General features: G+C 28.4%; 1 long non-coding RNA gene across 1 annotated transcript in view; it reads left to right on the forward strand.

Moving 5' to 3' along the window:
• The first annotated feature begins 12523 nt into the window (after nucleotides 1-12523).
• LOC139424993 (uncharacterized) overlaps nucleotides 12524-19804 on the forward strand; it is a 16668-nt gene continuing 9387 nt past the window's right edge. The window contains exon 1 of the long non-coding RNA XR_011636144.1: nucleotides 12524-13014. This is a non-coding gene — a long non-coding RNA (uncharacterized lncRNA). The remainder of the gene's footprint in view (nucleotides 13015-19804) is intronic.

A 19804-nucleotide genomic window follows, 5' to 3' on the forward strand; every position in this document is an offset into this window, starting at 1 on the left:
AGTAAAACCACAAAAAATTTTTTCCACTCCCATTTTCTTACATAATACTTCATCTTGAGTACGACAGCACGCCAAGGGGGTTGCATATTTTAGCAAAAACCAGATCTCTATTGACGTAAGCTTTAATAACCAAATTGCATGTTATTCGCCAATTCAGGTGGTCTTCGTAATCAAGGCCAAGTGTTGTACCACAGCTTTGCTGGAACGATTGACTAAAACATAACACATCAAAGCAAATATAAATTAGTATTCAAGAAAATACAGTTATTAAATTTTCATTTATGAAAATCCCAATTCTGTAATTCTTTTGTCCAACACGAAACAAAAGGATGAGCTCTCGCCTTGTAATTTAAGATAAACATTAGTGGAATATTCGATACGCTTGTTTGCAGATTAACAATGCTGGACACGTACTATATTGAATGTTATCGGTAAGGTGAAATAGCAGGTTAAAGGGTAAGAAATTGACAGTACGTTACCAATACGATTGAAATAAGAAAATCTAGTAAATTGTACGCTTATTTTTGTCGAAGAATCTATGCGATTGCAGACAGCCTTGTCATTTATGATCTTAGGTATTAAGGAAAACTGTCGAATATATACTTATTTAATATCAAAATAAATCATTGTGTGGTAATTTCTTTAAGATATAATAGATAGATATTGAAAGGGAATATTCTCCAAATTTAAGGAAAGATTAAAGATTTCAAATTGTGAAAATGGAATGTTTTATTGAAACTAGGCAAAACAAATTTCTTGTAAAATCAGAACTTAAACGATTAATCATGTTAATGTCCTACCTAAATAATAATGTATAAATGATACTTTAATCCTAAATAATACTTTAATTGATTAAGATTAAAAAATAAAACTACGCAACACTGAGAGCATTTTATTTTTCTCCCGTAATTGAAGTGACTTGAAAGGCTTTCTTGCATGGCATTAAAAAGAATATTTTTTCAAATAGAAAGTACGATTCGAATGTTTAAAAAAAATTATTACTATAAAATTTTAGTAAAAGTCTTCAAAAATTCGGATCTGAGTCGTGGTGGATTGAGGGTTCACCTCCCAATGATTGGGACCCAGGTTCAAATACCTGCGTGGGCTGGTTGATATCAATTCTGCTCTCAGCTTGCACCAACCACAGTGTTGACGTAAAATATTCACAGTGGTAGACGGATTGAGGTTTGAATTCCTCTTCAACTGCTCTAACCATGAAAGGTTTTCGTGTTTTTTTCTCCTTGTAACGAAAATGTGAGTTTGTTTCATCAAAAACTCCTCCATGAAGACTAGTTTGTCCCAATATTTGATTCAGAAGTTCCCTTGTCTTCTGGGTTGGATTCAAAATTACAAGGAATTGAACATTGATATTAGTAATCTTAGAATTGGATCGGCTGTTCAAAACCAGTTATATAAAAATAATCTACTGTCTTTATATTTTACATGAAATAAACCTAATTTATATGAAATTCAAAATACTTTTTTCGAATTAAATAGTCCTTTTTAGGGAAAACTTGGCCGGTTACATTTTAAGTTACTATAACAAACTCATAACATGTTGATCGCTATTTTCCATCATTATCAAAGCCATCAAATTAAAACAACTTATAAAACTGAAATGGAAAGAGAATCAAGAACAACAAGTATTTCTTAAATTTATCTTACTCAACCATTTCTTTTTCGTATTTAAATTGTAATTTTGATTTGAGGTCAATGTCGTTTTGGAAACTCAGCTATCATCCTATTTGTTAGGAAACACAAATTTGACATGCATCCGAGTTAACTTAGCCACCACTTTCCTTAAGTATCATTTCGAACCCCGTTTTGAAAATATTTCATTCATTTTGTTTCTTGCTTGGGTGATCAACAAATCCAAAAAAATAAAACACAATTAAGTTCCCTTATATTAAAACAAGAGGAAAGTATTTTAGTATTTCTGAAACATTTTTTTGTCTCAACTAGCTACTAAAGGGTCAAAAGATCTTATCATTAGTTTTTACCACTTTTTTTGTTGAAAGTAATTTTTCAGAAAACAAATGCTTATTAAATGGCAAACCCTAATTTTAAAAATCATTGTCCATAATTTTCTTTTTAGTAAAAAATAGATACATTTTCTGAAAAAAAAAAGGGTCAAACTTTGAAGCATAATATGGGTACCTTGAATGATAATTCGGTGCAAATTCGCTGAATTTTATTAAGGTGTAGATTTGTACCATGTTTTAGTTAAAATTGATTCATGTACCTACCTACTAATTCTCTTCACGCCAGCTGACTCATAAGGCCTCAAGCCTCTTTTACCGACACTCCTGTCTTGAGATTTGTTTTGAGGTACCTTGAATCATAATCGGTGCAAATTTGCTGAATTTTATTAAGGTGTAGATTTGTACCATGTTTTAGTTCAAATTGATTAATGTACCTACCTACCAATTCTCTTCACGCCAACTGAGGCATAAGGCCTCAGGTCTCTTTTATCAGGCACTGTCTTGAGCCAATCGTCTTGCCTCATCCAATCCATTTAGTTTTGCTTTGCATAGATCATGGTACATGTGTCTTTGCCAACTAAGTCTGATCTTTCCTCTTTTCCATCGGGTGCCCAAGTAAGTACGATGTTAGCAAGGCTATTCCGTTTTAAATGAAGAGTGTGCATAGTTCAGCTCAATCTTCTCCTCAATTTTTTTATGTATGCGTGATTATTTTGCCTTTGTCAGTAAATATTTATGGGAAATAGTGTTATGCCAGAAAATTTAAATTGACTCATAGTATCTTCTAAACAAGTTCCAGAAGTGAGATAATATATTTTAACCCATTACTATATTAGCACTTAAAAAGAGTAGGGTGCAAAATTACCAGAATATGATAAAATTTGCTGTGTTTCTGGCTTTATGGGAGCACCAAAAAGCACAGTAGTGCTTACCGAAGCGCTTTGGTAATAATTTTGGTAAAATTAACAGTAAAATATGGTTTTATAATAATATGTGATAAAATGTGGTAAAGTTTGATAATTTTACTTATAACTTAGACCAAGGCATAAAAACCATTTATTCAGTTAAATTACTCAATATTGTATTATTTACTACTTATATAATTAATTTTCTGCCTTGTGATACTTACTTAATATATGTTAACAAGAATTAGAATTTTGAAAACCGGAATTTCTAGTTAACTATTATCATGAACGGAATATATGTTAGAAAGGATATATTATGAACGGAAAGGTTTACAAATGAGTTTTTTCAAATCCTGTATATTTTGGCTTTATTAAACAAAATTATGTTTTTTCCGCTATCAGAACCGTCCTTACGATCAGTACGGTAGTTTTGCCAGATTTTTTTTTTTTTTTTTTTTTGGCAGTGAAGTGTGCAGGAAATTTGAACAAACCATATTATGCTCGAAATTCCTGATATCATTAAAAGATGTTGAACTTAGCCATGTTTTAGTGGAAATTGAATAATCAAATCGTGTAATCAAATTCTAGATGTTAGATAATATGGTTTAACCTCACAACTGGTTCATATTGGTTAACTTATAGTTAACCTATGATCAATTTATAGCAAATGTTTAAGTTATGATTAAAATTTCCTGCAGCATTAAGATTGCAAGAAATTTGAGCAAATAATATTACGGTGCAATTTCTTGCAATAGAAATAAGTTCTTGAATTTTTTCATGTTTTAATTCAAATTGAATCATCCAATCGTTTAATCAAGTTATAGAAGAAAGATGATATTATTTAACATAGCACAACGTTATGGTTACAGGCAATTTGAACAAACTATATTACGGTGCCAATTCTCAGCAATCTTAATAAGATGTTGAATGTTGTGTAGAGACGTTTATCTCAGATTTGAAATATTGCATTTTTTGACTATGAACATACCTCGAAGACTTGGAATACCGTTATTCCATCACATCTGTTTTCGAACAAAAAGATACACTCGCCATATGACCAGCATTTATAATCAATGCGTGGACATTATTTCAAGATATTTTTAAATTTTATATAATAATTGTATAGTTTTTATACAGCTATGATATGTTATCTAGTCGTCGTTTTTAAAAACAAACATACGTGCTTTGGTGACGTAATTTTTTTTATTACATAAATATGTCATTACCCTGTTCTCCTAATATTCAGCTAAGGTTTGGTACAGGTTGCTCCCAACTGCTAATTTAAATTATTTAATCCCTGCATTTAAGATGTTAATTTCTCTTCAAATAATATGGTTCACTGAACAGAAATATTTTACACATAACCTCTTTATGTTGAGTATTTCAAGTGGATTTTTCAGTTCTAAATTTTCTTTTTCAGATGCTCCTAAAAAACTACATTTTCAAGATTTTTTTTAATTGTTTGTTTAAATTTTACTTAGTTTTGCTCTTTATATCAGTGGTCTCTAATGAATGTTCTGTGAAACCCTAAGGTTCCATGGAACTGAGTTAAAGGGTTCCGAAAGTTAGGACTTTCCTTAAACAGTCTTTTTAATTAACATTCTTGAAGCATGCAATTGTATCAATATTCCATTCCTTACTCAATAATTCAGTTACCTTTACAAAATTAATTAAAGTAAAATGCCAATAAACAAGAAATGAAAATTTGAAGAAAAAAAATCTTATTTTTCTAATAACAATTCGAAAAAAATTATGAAAAGGATACCATTTATAAAAAATTCTGATATCAGTATTTCCCATTTCGCTAAATATTTTAATAATAATAATATATATATATATATGAATGAGAAATTGGGTTTCCACCGAAAGATGGTTGATCTTTCAGGGTTCCATAGTAGAGGAAAAATGGGAACAGCTGCCTGCTCTAAATCAAAAGATCACATTTTTACATTTGTTACATTGAACACATGAAGTAAAAATTTAGAATAATAGATTCAGGTACAGAATAAGAGTAGTCGTGTACTTAACATAAGAAACATTTTGAAGCTTAAAGATGCTTTTAAATTGTTAATTGATGATTTACTGTGAATTTAAATGTGAACTTCAAAATATAGCTTGAAGACTTGTTTTAAATAAATGTTTTAAAAAAAGACGTTTTAAATACATGTTTTAATGAAATTAATTTTTTTAAAGTCTAAAAATACAAAAAGTAATTCATTGTGAAATAGCGTGAGAGAAACAATGGAGTACTTTAAAATTTATGGTCATCTATGTCTGTGTTATATTATAATTTAAATTTTATTTCCTGAGGAGACGTAAATTAAAATTGATTAACAGTTGAATGATAAATTATTCTAAAATTCAGTGGCGTGTGTCGACTTTTTTGTTTATTTGCCCGAAAGTTAGGAATAGTTCCATAAAATCCTTATTTTGTCACATATTAAATGAAAAAAAAAAGCTGAAACTAAGAGTAATTTTTTAAAACACTGTAATTTTGGAAATTACTTTAGAAAAATCTGATTTTTTGACCATAGGCGGAACACTTAAAAAGGATGTTTAGTTCCGATCGCGTGGTGGTGGTGTTAAAGTTTGTTAAAATAGCAATATTCGTCTGATACAATATGAATTTTCTTAAAAGTAATGATTAAAATCACAAATGATAAAATTTTAGTAAAAATTGTACGTGGTTCGGTGTCACAGTGGAACACCTTCATCAGTAGGATAAAAGACAGGATGATGGTAAGATCAGAGACGGTTTTGATCCATTAGAGGTTACGTCATACTAAATAAATAGCTATACAGTTACTAGATAAAATGGCAGAAGTTTAAAAAATTAATGATTTCCAAATATTAAAAAATATGTTATAGCAGTAAGGTCATAAACAATAGAGTTTTTATTTTTATTTTTGATGATGTAGAAACTCTCCCAAAAATCTAGGTTAGCACATGAAATACATTTATGGAATTACTGTGAAGAAAAATAGAACTTATTTCGATTTTATATAATAATTACACGGAGAAAACAATTTTGGTAAAATTGTTTTTTGTTGTAAATGAACCTTACTGTATAGTGATGACATTTCTGGTGGAAAAAAACAACATAATTTTGGTAATAAACCAAAATATATAGTATTTATGTACCATTCTTCTAATAATTTTTCCGTTCATATGGTAACTGTTAAACGAAATTCTAGTTTTTAAAATTTTAGTCCTTATTACCACACATTTAGTAAAAAATGCAACACTGAGAAATAAATTTAACCTATTAAATGGTTTTTATTCATTGCTCGGAGGAATAATGATGAAATTATTAAATTTCGCCCCAATGTCCCAAATTTTATCACATAGTATAACACTATATTTTATGGTTAGTTTAATCAAAATTACCACCAAAGCCCTTCGGTAAAAATTACCCACCCTTTTGGTGTTCCCTTAGATCCAAGAGCACGGTAAATTTAACCATATTCTGGTAGTTTTGACCATACCCTTTTTCTCAGTGTAGAAATTTTTTGTCTTCCGGATTGGGTTCAAAATTACAAGGTTACGGAGTGGAACATTGGTAGTCGCAAACTCAAAATTGGGTCGGCTGTTCACGACGGTTATAAAATGTGAAGAATGAATTTTTTTTTCAGTAATCGTTCTATAAATAAAACTCTGAAAATAATAAGTTTCTCAATAGTTGAATTCGCAGGCCTTGAGTAGTATCTAGTTTAGCTCTGAATTTGTTTTTGGTACATATATTAGATGAAAATTTTACCAAGTCAAATGAATTACGGTTTACGAAAAATAGCTCTTATAAACGTTGAGAATAGTTACCAGAGAAACATAATTCGTTATTCTTGAATTTGGTCATTTTATTTTGAATCGAAAAGTTCGACTAGAAATACTAATGTAATGTTTTTAATAATTTTTGCCATTTATTTTTCCTTTTTTACAGGCATGTTACTTAAATAATTTCAAAAAAATTAACCAAACTATCTAACAAATTATGCATTATTATTTTGATAAAAATACAATAACAAGTTTCAAAAATTATTTCTGAGTTAAAACATTTAAACATTCAGAACCTCTAAGACTGAGAACTTCTCGAAACGAACTCCAGGGTTCTGTGGAACACCTTTTGGGTACTCTACGGAGGAATAGGATTTACTATATCTGATAATTAATAAATTTTTCATGGAAAACATTTTGGGAAACTTGTTTCTTGAACATGTTGGAATATTTTTTTTTAATAAATAATCTTTTTTGTATTTCAATAAGAGAAGCTTACAGCTATAGAGAATTTTCTTTATTCTAAAATATTGAATATTGCAAACTCGTATTTCAGGATTGAAATAAAAGAGTTCCCTGACTGATCTTCATCCTTCAATAGGAATTGGATTTGCATTTTATGATATTTAATGAATGCTACATGGAAAATGCTTGACATATGAAAACTTTGATGGTTTTATTATTCTTTGACCTTGCTGGAACACAAGTTGAGGTAGAAGAAAGGGGGATTTAAATGTTAAAAGCAAAATAAAAGGGGACTTAAAACACGTGATCTTGTTAGTCTACGAGTGGTTTTTTTTCATTTATTTTTCTTGTTGTATGATTCAAGGTTGGGTTATTAAGAAATCTTTAGCACGCCATTTATTTTTAAAACTAATGAGCTTTAAAATTGCGTACTAAATTATCATAAATAGGCTCATATAAGTCACTCTGAAACAATACGTAAGAATTATAATTTCCAGAAATGCATAAAAAATGCTTAAAAAGTTAGAGTTATTCATATTTTCAAATAAGTAAAATAAATCTGGCATATTGAGTAAAGTTTTTATATTGTACTCGCATCAGGAATATTCTAAGCCTCGGATAAAGTATTTGATGCTTACCGATGAAATTGAATTAACTTATTCGTACCAGTTTGATTAACTTTAAAATTATTTTCTATAGTATCATAAATAACAAATATACGTATCCTTCTGTAATATTTGCATCAAGAAATAGGAAGAAAAGTTCATAAAATTAGTTTTTAACCAAAGGGCTACACCCACTGCTCGCTGCGCTCGCCACCTCCCAAATCTGCTTCCATAGTTCCTTTCGAACCACTTCGTAAATCGAGTTGGTTTTTTCACTCATTTTCTACCAATGGATTTTAGTCTAACTTTGTATGAAAGATGGTAATTTCTTTAAAGTAAAATTCTGAAAAGATGAAACCTTTGATTTACGTACATTTCGGTACACCATAAGAAACTTATTACCGCAGTGTCAATATTAGTTTATAATGTACCTATTTTATTTTATTTTACAACCGGCGTTGAACAGCTGACCCAGTATTGAGTTTACTACTGTTGGTGTTCATCTTCACAGCTTTGTAATTTTGAACCCAATCCAGAAGACAAAGGAACTCCTTTATAGAGCATTAGAGCAAACTACCCTTCGTAGAGGACTTTTCATAGAACTAAACACATTTACGTTACATGGTGAGACTAAACTCAAAAACCTCGGTTAGATCGACGACAAGGTGATTCTAATCTATGGTTCTTAATTCAGCTGACACTGAGGACATACTATGTCAGAACAGTGAGTTACTGCGAACCGGGAGAATACTTCGTATCAATAAGATATTCATGGGATTCGAACCTGGTTAACCACATCAGAAGGCGAGTGCTCTATCCTCTGAGCCACTGCAGCTCATTATTTATCTATCATAATACAACAGCAATACCTATTAATAGAATTAATTAAGCATTGTTGGCACCAATAGTATTTCGGCAGCTTTATATGGAATACTAATTGAAAAAATGGAATACTAAGTGAAATTGTTTCTTAAAATGCGTAAAAAATTAAATAAAAAAGTAAGGAAATGAAGGAAGAAAAAACGTTAAAACAAAATTTCAATTTGATAATTCAAGTAGAATAAAACTTTATTCTGAGACTTCATGTACAAAAAATAGCTGCGTTAAAAGAAATCATTAATTCAATATTCGAGGTGGTTCTTTATGAAGTTAAGATTGGAATAACAGCTTTTTTCTCAATCCAGATAACTATAAAAATATATTCCTTTAACGAAAAAATAAAATTTACGGATAATACTTTGTAATTCAATATTCAAGTATTTATCTTACATTTTTTTTCTTTAATAAAGTTCGAAATATGGATTGGAAATACGTACTAAATTTTACATTACTAAAGATTTTTATTTCATTTGATAGCTGCTTTGACGTTGAATAAAGCATTGACGCAGTAAGAAGCAGAAAGATCTCGATGTTAGAGTTTTATTTTGGTCATAGCTCAAAATGCGTCTTTAAGAAAATGGACACAGCTCGAAATCCGTTTTTTTTTAAAAAAGGAACACAGTTTGAAATGCATGTTTCAGAAAATGGACACAGCATGAAAAGTGTGTTTAATAAAATAGACAAAGCTCAAAATGGCTTTATAATTGGGCTTTATAAATTGCACGCAACTCAAAATGTGAGTTCGCGAAAATGTACACAACAAAAAATGCTCTTTTTAAATCAATCCAAATTTCGAAATTTCATAAGGAATTTTGTACTTACTTTCCTCTGCTTTTTTAAACAGCAAGCATAATCATTATGGGGTAAAATTCCAGACTTCGGGGTCGGATATACAACTGACGTAATTTCGTATTCAATACACTAAATGATAAAGAGGTTTTAAAAAACTTTTAAGTCGTGCAACGTCAATTTAATGCAACTAATATAGATTTATAGATCCTCTGGGAACCTAGTAAAAGGAACTGTTGACTTTTAATGTCTTTTCGAAAAAGATTAATAAAAAAAAATGTACTAAGTAGTTTAAGAAAATGGATGAAGTCACATTCAGAATTTATTTGGGTCTATTGGACTATTTTTAAGGAAAAGAACAATTTTCAAATGCTATGCTCCTCGTCTTAAATAAATAACTTCGTTTTCTTAACGCTGCTTTTCGAAGCTCTGTCACTAAGGAAAATAAAAAAAAGTCGTATTTTAAGTGCCTTGCACTTGAAGCAATGCGATGAATTTGAACTATATTTATCATCTTGCAGTGACGAATTATCTGGGCTTCGGAACAGACAAATAACTTGAATATTTTAAAAGTTATTAAACTTTTTTAGAAAATAAGCGGATGGAAACTACATTAGTAACATATGTAACTATTAAGTTTTTTACTAATTCGAATAAAAAAGTAATGAAGTTATCCAGTTTTAAAATAATGTTGAAGAAAACACCATTCACTATTTGCAAAATCTTAATAATTTATTATCCACTCTCAAAAGCTTTTGATTGCAAATAATAAATCAGAATCTTTGTTTATTTATTTCTTTTGTTTATTTATAATTTAAACAGATAATTTTGGGAACTTTTTCTACCATTTCTAACATTAATTTCATTACCAACTATTAATTATATTGACGATTAATTACATTACATTACTGATTATATTACCATTAATGATTACACAAACATTAATTTCTGTAAATTTAATTAAAATCTGATAGAATGTGAATTAAAATGTAATTAAAATGTGAATTAAAATGTGATTAAAATGTTAATTCTAATTAAAATGTGCAGAAATCAAAATAATATTTATTTAATTTCGAAATGTTTCAATGGTATTTCCATCAAATCAAGATTATTTAAACTTGTTAGAATCAAAAAATTTGTTAGAATTGTTGGAATCAAATTAATATGGAACATTTGTGGACAATAATAGAATCTATTGATTGGTAGGCTTAAAAATTCTGGATTTACTATATTCTAATCAACTAATACAAGAAGATAGTGTTAAACCATCATTAAAATGAAGACTCACAAAATAAAAAACAATCTCTAAAATGTTTGTTACTCATTTTTGTTTGCTAAGCATTAAGTCAGAAATATAAACAAAAATAATGTAAAACATTAATTTTGATCTTAAGGTTATGCTTATATTTCCACACCGTTTTAAATATATCTTCAAAATAAAACGAGGACAAGATTATTATTTATAATTTATTTGCTATTACTGACAAGTTTAACGACTTTCTTTAAAAAACATTTTTCTTGAAGACTATAGAGATATAAAAACAAAGCTATTATAAAGTAAATACTGAGTGTTTTTAAACACGAGTTAAATATTTATATGCTAGGTTCTATTCCTATTTAGATTTAAATTAGTTTGTTTTATCCGCTTTATTAGTAATTGTTCTCTTGTAAATCTAACAACTCTGTTTGAATCTCGTGTTTTTGAAACTAAAAAAACAATCCATTCGTTTTTGAAAAAAGGCGTTAAAATATGAAAACTAGATTAATGGTATATATTAGTTTTTAGTTAAATATACTAGAGAGTAAGGAAGGAAGACAATATGTTTATATTCTGAACTAAACTGAAAGATATATGCAATTGCATGAAATTTATGGGACATGTAGTCATTTTTGTGTTAATAAATACAAACATTCCAAACCACCTGCCCTTCCTGTAAACACAGTTGAAGTCAAAACGCGTCACGATTTAAAATCGTCTGACAAACTTTAAATTTCTAGCAGATTTATCTTTATTTATCTTAATGTATGAGTTTTAAATTTGTTTGTAGATTTTTTCCTAAATCTTTCCTTTTAGTAATCGTTTTTTTAACATTCGCTTGAAGAAAATTTTAGTAGCAAATTCTTTTGTAAAAAATTAAATTTATTTCAACATGAAATTTTCTATTATATTCTTAACATAGTTTTTCGAAGACCTTTCACCAAGGAAAATAAGAAGGCCACAGTTTAAGGGACTTACACTTGAAGTAAAGCAATAATTTTAAACTATATAAGCAACTTAAATATTTTAAAAACTATTAAGGTTTTTTTTAAAATTGTCAGTTTGGTGACTTTTTTCCACTTAAATAAAAATGATCAAGATTTTTTGCAACTTTTTATGAGCCCAGATAATGCAGTATTTCAGAAAGGTTTTAAATATTAAAAAATTATACAACAAATGTTTTTCATTATCTAAGGTCTATGGCACAAAATTGACGTTTTACACCATTTTAAGAATAAGCCTCAAGCGCACTGGATAAATTTGCTTCACAGTCATGAGCGATTGTTCCAAACATACAGCAGTTATGAAAATAGAGTATTATTTGCAAAAAAGAAAAAAAACAAACAAAAAACATCATTTCCAGCAAGGACAATGNAAACAAAGCTATTATAAAGTAAATACTGAGTGTTTTTAAACACGAGTTAAATATTTATATGCTAGGTTCTATTCCTATTTAGATTTAAATTAGTTTGTTTTATCCGCTTTATTAGTAATTGTTCTCTTGTAAATCTAACAACTCTGTTTGAATCTCGTGTTTTTGAAACTAAAAAAACAATCCATTCGTTTTTGAAAAAAAGGCGTTAAAATATGAAAACTAGATTAATGGTATAAATTAGTTATTAGTTAAATATACTGGAGAGTAAGGAAGGAAGACAATATATTTATATTCTGAACTAAACTGAAAGATATATGCAATTGCATGAAATTTATGGGACGTGTAGTCATTTTTGTGTTAATAAATACAAACATTCCAAACCACCTGCCCTTCCTGTAAACACAGTTGAAGTCAAAACGCGTCACGATTTAAAATTGTCTGACAGACTTTAAAGTTCTTGCAGATTTATCTTTGTTTATCTTTCCGTGGAAGTTTTAAATTTGTTTGTAGATTTTTTCCTAAATCTTTCTTTTTAGTAATCGTTTTTTTAACTTTCGCTTGAAGAAAATTTTAGCAGCAAATTCTTTTGTAAAAAATTAGATTTATTTTCACATGAAATTTTCTACTATTTTCTTAACATGGTTTTTCGAAGACTTTCGCCAAGGAAAATAAAAAGGCCTCAGTTTTGTACAGTGTTCCCCAATCCCCGGTCCGCGTACCGGTACCGGTCCGTGGATCAAATGGTACCTGGTTGCCCATTTCATTGAAGATGAATTTAAATTCCTAGGTTTATACCCCCAATTAAAAATATCTGTGTTCCATTAAAATTTTATTTATTTAAAAAAAGGGGACAGCAACCAAAACAAAGCAACGGAGTAAACTGGACGTAAGCAACACACTTCGGCTGTCATTGTCTCCGATTACCCCCAGATGGAACCGTCTCATTGCAAAGAAAGCTCAGGGTTCTCATTGATTTGACGTTCTAGTAAGTTAAAATGTTAAATCTCCTTATATTTATTTTTCGGTGTAACAGTATTTTATATAGAAAGCATGTTCAAATAAAATTAAATTGAAATTAATAAATCAAAATAATCCGTGGTGATAAAAAGGTTCGGGAACACTGGCTTAGGGAACTTAAACTAGAAGTAAAGTTATAATTTTAAACTATATAAGCAACTTAAATATATTTAGAAACTATTAAGGTTTTTTAAAAATTGTCAATTTGGCAACTTTTTCCACTTAAATAAAAATTTTCAAGATCAATGCCTAATTTCAATTTTTTGCAACTTTTTATGAGCCCAGATAATGCAGTATTGCAGAAAGGTTTTAAATATTAAAAAATTATACAATAAATGTTTTTCATTATCTCAGATCTATGGCTCAAAATTGACGTTTTGCACCATTTTAAGAATAAGCCTCAAGCGCACTGGATAAATTTGCTTCACAGTCATGAGTAATAGTTGCAAACATACAGCAGTTATGAAAATAGCGTATTATTTTCAAAAAAAAAAAAAAAAAGAAAAAACAAACAAAAAACATCATTTTCTGCGATGACAATGCCTCCGAAAAGGAGCCTAAACGACATGAATAGAGTATAAGGAGTAAAAACTTTTTGGTCAACTTTTTAAGATTTATTTAATTAAATAATTAACGAATGTTAAAATCAAAATTGAACAACATTTCTAATTAGAAATTTTTAGTGCATTGCTGTAGAATAATGTCGTTTTCTATTTCTGAAACTTTTAATGTTTTACCATTTTAAAATTCAAGTTTAATTTTTTATTAAGATCTTTAACAAAATTTTTTATTTCTATCAAAATTCATTCAGGGCATAATTTGTTTCGTTTTTCTTTACTTCACACCACTTTTTCTTTTTTTTTTTCGTATTTAACATGCATGCTTAAAATAAATTATTGCTAAGTTACTTTATTTTTGTCTGTAAAAGCTCCTTGAACTTTAATCCACTAATAAGAAAAATAGAAAAAATATACTTACTGCCATTTTAAATAAAATAAATAAAACTAAATGTATCAAAGCGGTTGCCCCTCCCCTTAATAAAAAAAGCTGATATTTTTATTTTCATTTCATGTTTTAAAAGTAAAACTTAAGGATTTAAAGGAAACTGTTTTGAATATCACTGAGAGCTATTCTTGTATTAAGTATTATAAATTTGAAATAACAAAGTGTATTGCTTCATTCTAATAATTCTCAGATTTTATATTTTATTTTATTTTATAACCGTCGTCGAAGAACAGCAGACCCAGTTTCGGGTTTACGACTACTAACGTTCAATTCCGTTTCCTTGTAATTTTGAACATAATCCAGAAGACAAGGGAACTCCTTGATCAATTATTGGGAAAAATTTGCCTTCTTGGAGGACCTTTTGATGGAATTAACCTGCATTTGCATTACAAGAGGAAGAAGGCCTCGAGACCCTCCCACGGTTAGCCTGGCAGCAAGGGGACTCTAACCCATGATACGTCTACCACTGAGGATATTTCACGTCAGCACTGTGGTCGGTGCGAGCCGTATCGATCAGCCATAGCTGGTATTCGAACCCGGTATACCTCATTGAAAGGCGAACGCTCTATTTGCTGAGCCATCGCCGCTCTACAAATTTTATGTTATAACATGCATATATATATATATATATATATAGGGTGTTTATAAAGTCCCGGACCNAAATTAAAAAGTAAGAATATTATTTTAATTTTAATGAAAGTAAAAATCCTTCCAAATTTAATAAAAATAAAAATCAGTTCATATTTAAAAAAAAAAAAAACTATTAGGTGCGTATTTCGTAATACAATTTAATGTGATAAATTGTATTTAGCATGATAAAGTTTTTTAACTAATTTTTTATGCTTTATTTTGATATTTTCTAAGTTTACATTCTTCATTTCTTTCTTCGTAAAAAACGTATTTTGATAAATGATTTATATTATTTTTTATTTAATTATTAATAAGATAATGCCTTTAAGTTTACATTTCGTAGTTTTAAGTCTTTTAAATGCCACTAAAATCATATTACTAAACTTAGTAACTAATTTTTTTCGATTGAAAGAATTAAGTTATCGAAATCATTGCATCTTCCTATTTCCAAACGATTAGTCTTTGATTATTGTCAAGTACATTTTGGCAATCATGTACATGAACAATGTAGACGTATTTTGCTTCTCTTTAATTATCCGCTTGAATGCACTTAAAAATCGATTAATTCCTAATGAATCTTGTTGAAATATTGCTGTCGTGCGCCTCATTATATAAAACCCAATCAAAGGCCAAAGAAAACATCCCAAAAAAAAAACATCATTATCTACCGTCTGCCAAAAATTATAGAGAAATGATGTGATTAGCGCAGATACATGTGCAATACAGAATGTTTTGAAGGCTTCGAATGTTTCTAAAAGTTAAATTAGCGATTTCTTGCGACATTCAGTTGCAGTACGACATCGTTAATTTTCTGTCTTAAAAACCTTGAATTCACCTTCTTTAAAACAAGTGGTTATTTCAATTCTTTAAACGCATATTTAAAGAAAAAATCTTATTCTAAAATTGCAGCTATTGTTTACTTGATAAGATGGGAGATCACTTTTTGTTCTAATGTTCTTAATTGTCGAGAATCATTCAGCACACAAAGAAACTTGAGACAATGAGAATTTATCAATTTTAAAATCTTTTTTTATTTTTTAGTATGAAATTGGAAAGGTCAGCCGTGGTGAAATATCTTAAATATGCTACGCATTTATTCTCAGTGAGATTTGATGCTGATATCATTTTTAAGAAGACGTCCTTTATTGGAATATCCAATAAAATACCCTTCATGAAATCGAGATATAACAAAGGTATTGTTTCCAGCCATGCATGAGATAGCGAAATATAGAGATCTGAAAGTACTTTTTTTTGTATAAGTTTTAATGATTTTTTAAATAAAATATTAAAACTAGTTATTTTCAAGTGAAGTACAATACGTACAATAATAACGATTGATAAATTCATATAGCTTGGAAACACTTAATATGTATCTGCATTGAAATTCAATTTCTGAAAAATATTCTGAAATAATAACAGTTTTCACATCTGCTTAAAAGATGTGGTAGTTTATATATCTTTTTGCCCTGATTGTTTTAAAAAAAACTCATATATTTGTTTTTACTTTTTATAAATGCGCTTTGGGAACTGATGATTATGTTGTGATATTCACTGGTGATACTTTAAAGTGCCCGTACCGTAAAATCCATTTTTACCGGAACAAGTTACGGAACAAAAACTCGGATGTACCGTAATTTTTACATTAATAATTACAGTAAAATCATCGACACTGCCTAAAACAATATTATCGTAAAAATTACTGCATAGTATTTTACGGTAAAAATGAATTTCACTGTAAAATGAATTTTACGGATGATGCACCTTAAACGAATTTTACGGATGATGTATGGATGATGCACGTTCTTTATGCCGTAATTTTTTAGAGTGTCTAAGTGTTTTTTCGACAAAAAATTGTATTTGGAACTAATGATCATGTTGTGATACTCATTGTGTGCCGGTGCTTTTTATCGTAAAATCCATTTTTACAGGAACATGCTACGGAATAAAACATCTGATACCAATATTCATGCACTAGAAAATTATAAATGATACATTAAATTTATTAGTAACTTAGTAAAATAAATTTGGCTTCGGAATTTATAAATTAAAAAATAATATATTAATGAATGAATTATCATTATAATTCATTTATTGGGATCGACTTTTGTAAAGTTTCATTAATTTTCTGTGCTCTCTTACAACAGTTATTGCTTATCACAAACTTAAGTAAACTATATTGTAAGAAATTCCGGATAAAATTATGACATAAAGTACCGGCACTCACGGTACCAGTACCATAAAATCCATTTTTACCTTAAAATTTTGCGGAATAAAAAATCGTATTTACCGTAATTCACTGTAAATCACAGATTCCCTGTAATCAAATGAGTATTACTGTGGAAGTTGCGGTATGAATTTTTACAGTAAAAGTGGATTTTATAGTAAATGGATTTTGCGAATGCTGCAATATGGGTGACAGTACTTTTTATTGTTATTTGATCAGGAATTTTTTTTACCGTGTGACAGTTTACTGATTGAGTTTGTGATAAGCAATAGATTTAATAATTGTCATATATTCATTCGAGAAAAAGTTTTGTTTACAGAATTATAAGCAATTGTCTTAGTAATATTTATAAGATCAAAAACATTCTTTTCTTCTTTTTAACCTGCAGAACCTAACTCTTAACTACTTGAACTCGGAGTCGAACAAAATAAGTCGATAAGAAAAGCAGTCGATCTGAAGAAAAAAACTTCAAAGAAAAATTTATATGTTTCATTAGAAAATAGTGCTAGGGTTTGAGAAGAAAATCTTTTAAAATTAATTTTTTCGAATTATGGAGAATTTTCGGTGCACAGGTTAGAAATGGTCGACATTTTGAATGCTGGATATCAAATTTTTACGTGTTAGCTTAAGTAATATATTTAATAAATTCTTATTTTCTTTATGAATATACATGTAGCTTAATAGTCTACAAATAACCAGAGATAAAAAACGGAGAAAAATAATTTAATTTTTTTTTAAATGATTTATTTCCCAACTTTATATATTTTCCCAACTAGGCTAAAATATTTACGGTTTTTTGGTCCACCCTTAAAAAGCAAGTGAAAAGTTATTCTTGTATTAGCTAAAGAAGTGTTCAGTTGTACAGCATATCAATCCTGCTAATTTTGAACATTATATCATTCTTGTTGCTGCTTTTTTTCAATTCCTACTATTAGTTCACACTCTCTCTATCTTGTCCAAATTTTTAATCATTAATAAAATTTTAAAATTTTTTTATTCATTCACTCAAGATCAAATGCATTTTTTTTAAACTTGCGGATGACACTTGATGTTAATACAGTATTTTAAATATTAATTCATTAATTAAATTTGATTCATTAATTACATTTGATTCATTAATTAAATTTGATTCATTAATTAAATTTGATTCATTAATTACATTTGATCATTAATTAAATTTGATTCATTAATTAAATTTGATTCATTAATTAAATTTGATTCATTAATTTTAGTTTTTCATGGGAGCATTACCAGAGATGGATAGAATGAGAAATTATAGACCACCATCAGCTTCATAAATTAGAAACGAAAAAAAAAAAATAGAAAGAGAATAAATTGTAACAAACAAAAATAATAGTCTAATACCATATATAGAAAGAAAAATGGAAAATTACAAGGAAATTCGCTTTTTACTTTGCCACTTAATATTGTGATTATGTCATATGTATATACATATTTATATGAATTGTAATTATTTAATAAAAAGTAATTAAAATAAAATTTTTCTTCGTTGACTTTAGGAATTGACTTTGTTGACTAAGGAATTGACTTTAATTTTTCTTTTATATTGCTTGTTTAAATTACAGAAGTACTTATAAGCTCGTTCTCGAAGCTTTTAGCAGCTAACCATTCCTTAAGTTTTACGTATAAACTGTATCAAATTTGAAAGAAGAAAAAAACTTAGTTTTTCATAAAAAAATTTGATTAATATTTTTTTCATTTTCAACTGTCTAACATTAATTTTTCATATTCTTAACTAACCCGGTACTATCATTGTTTAATAAGTTTCATGTATTAGATTAAATTTAATTACTTGATATCGAAAAACATGTCATTAATGTTATAACTTGCTAACACTATAACAGCTTTATAAGGAAATAAGAATTTCAATCACAAATATAAATATTCATAAATCGTTTAAATTTAATATCTTATAAGTGACCTTAATCAACCAAGTTTTTAAGTAAGTTTTTCACTGAAGTTTCCTGCTTGCAAAACAAGTTCAAATTTAATATGATTGAATTTAAATAATTTGTTTATAAGCGAAACAAAAACAGATTCGTCAATTTGAGGAAGATAGTGTCTTATTTATTTAAAACTTACAAAGTTTCAACACAGAGTAACGTAGATATGTCAAAATTCTTGAAGTTGATCATTTGGCGACACAACACAAAAACTGTAGTTTATATTAAATAAAAGAAGCTTCATAATTAATTTGACCGTAAAACATTTTTAAGCAATCGTAATTAGTAAATTCGTCCTTCGATTCATTTAATAATCAGTGTTCCCTTCATATGTATTTTGAAAAAAATGAAAACTATTAGCATAATAATAAATATACCTTGTCAAATAATAGTGGTAAGGGACACTGATATAGGAAAAATTCAATACTGTCTTTTAAGAATTGGTAAAAAACGAATAAAATCTAAGATCCTTTTTTGAAACGTATACTTAGAAAATACGGGCATGATGTTTTTCACCTTCAACTTTGACCTTTTTGAGAAGCTCATCTTAAAAATACGTTTTTGAATTGGGGTTTCTTCAAGGTCAAGTCTTTTTATTATTTTGGTCATTATAATAAAAACTTGAAAGATATGATTGCAATAGAAGCCTCCGTATTAAGCTGGATTCAAGATTGGAAAATTAGATATGGTTAAAATTAATGTATGAGAATGTAACTTAAAATCGCTACCGAAACAATCATATTGCACTTTATAAATCAGCAGTAAGCTATTGTATATTCAATAGCAAATGATAAAATTGTGGATTGAGTTTTATAAAGTACGCATAGTGCCTCTTTAAAATTTTAGTTAATTAAAAAATGTAGCTAAAATACATATTTTATAGTTTATATATATATATATATATAGTTCAGTTTGTAAATTTTCATAAGTGAATC

Source organism: Parasteatoda tepidariorum, chromosome 2, assembly GCF_043381705.1.
Source record: "Parasteatoda tepidariorum isolate YZ-2023 chromosome 2, CAS_Ptep_4.0, whole genome shotgun sequence".
Taxonomy (NCBI): domain Eukaryota; kingdom Metazoa; phylum Arthropoda; class Arachnida; order Araneae; family Theridiidae; genus Parasteatoda; species Parasteatoda tepidariorum.